The sequence below is a fragment of the Arachis ipaensis genome, chromosome B04 (assembly GCF_000816755.2).
Source record: "Arachis ipaensis cultivar K30076 chromosome B04, Araip1.1, whole genome shotgun sequence".
In the NCBI taxonomy this organism is placed as follows: Eukaryota; Viridiplantae; Streptophyta; class Magnoliopsida; order Fabales; family Fabaceae; genus Arachis; species Arachis ipaensis.
This window is the reverse complement of record NC_029788.2, coordinates 127,393,863-127,394,928: the sequence shown is the minus strand read 5'-3', so window position 1 is coordinate 127,394,928 and position 1,066 is coordinate 127,393,863.

Here is a 1,066-nt window from a genome sequence, read left to right as displayed (position 1 = left end):
GCTACTAAATCGAATTAGTTTAATTTGATTTATATGGATGCGAATTTTCGCACATAAATCAAATCTGCTTGATCTAATTATGTGTATATGCGTAAATCAAATTTGTCTAATTTAATTTACATAAATTTAATTAGAACAAACATACAACTAAACTCTATTTAGAATATTTGTATAATTTTGGTCTGCAATCATTTTTATTAAGGTAAATTACTCTTATTATTATTAGGGTTAAGTACGATTTTAGTTTCTAAGGTATAGGCCGAAAATTTTTTTCGTCCCTAACCTCTTTTTTTTCATACAAAATCGTCCCTAAGGTTTAACTTCGTTTTAAAATTGTCTTTCGGACTAAAATACCTTTCTCCTTCTTCACCAAAATACCCAGTTTCTATTCTTCTTTTTCTTCTTATCGAGCAGCATCTCTTCTTCCTTTTCTTTTTCTTCATCACAGCACCAGCAACAATAACAATAAAATCAAAAGCAAAACCAATGTAATAAACATAAAAATAGAATCAGAAATACAAAGCTCAGAGAATTGATTTTGTTTCTCAAATATACAAAGCTCAGAAAAATGTGGTATTGTGCATTGCAGCTTGTTTTCTCTACTGATAAAGCACTAGAAGATCAAAGAAATCAGAACACAAATAATTAGAAGAACAAAACACAAAGAGATCAAAGAAATAGAAGAACAGTGAAATAAAAAATGCAACAACAATGAGATCAAAGAAACAGAATCAAAAGTACAAAAACAATGAAATCAGAATCAGAATCAGAAGCACAAGAACAACAAAATCAGAATCAGAAACAAAAAAAATTAGAAGCAGAAGCAGAACGAATCAGAAACAGAATAGGAACCCTAGGGAGGACTAGTGATGTGGAGCAGCGGCGAGGACGTGAAGCGGCGACGAGGACCAGAAACACCGGCGGCAGTGGTAGAGCGCGACGGCAACGAGGCATCCTCTTCCTCTCCTTGGCCGTGCGTTTTCTCTCTCCTTTCACGAGCTCTTCGACAGTGGCAAGGCTCGCGTCTCCTCTCTCCCTTGCGAGCTCTCTCCCCTGATTCTGATTC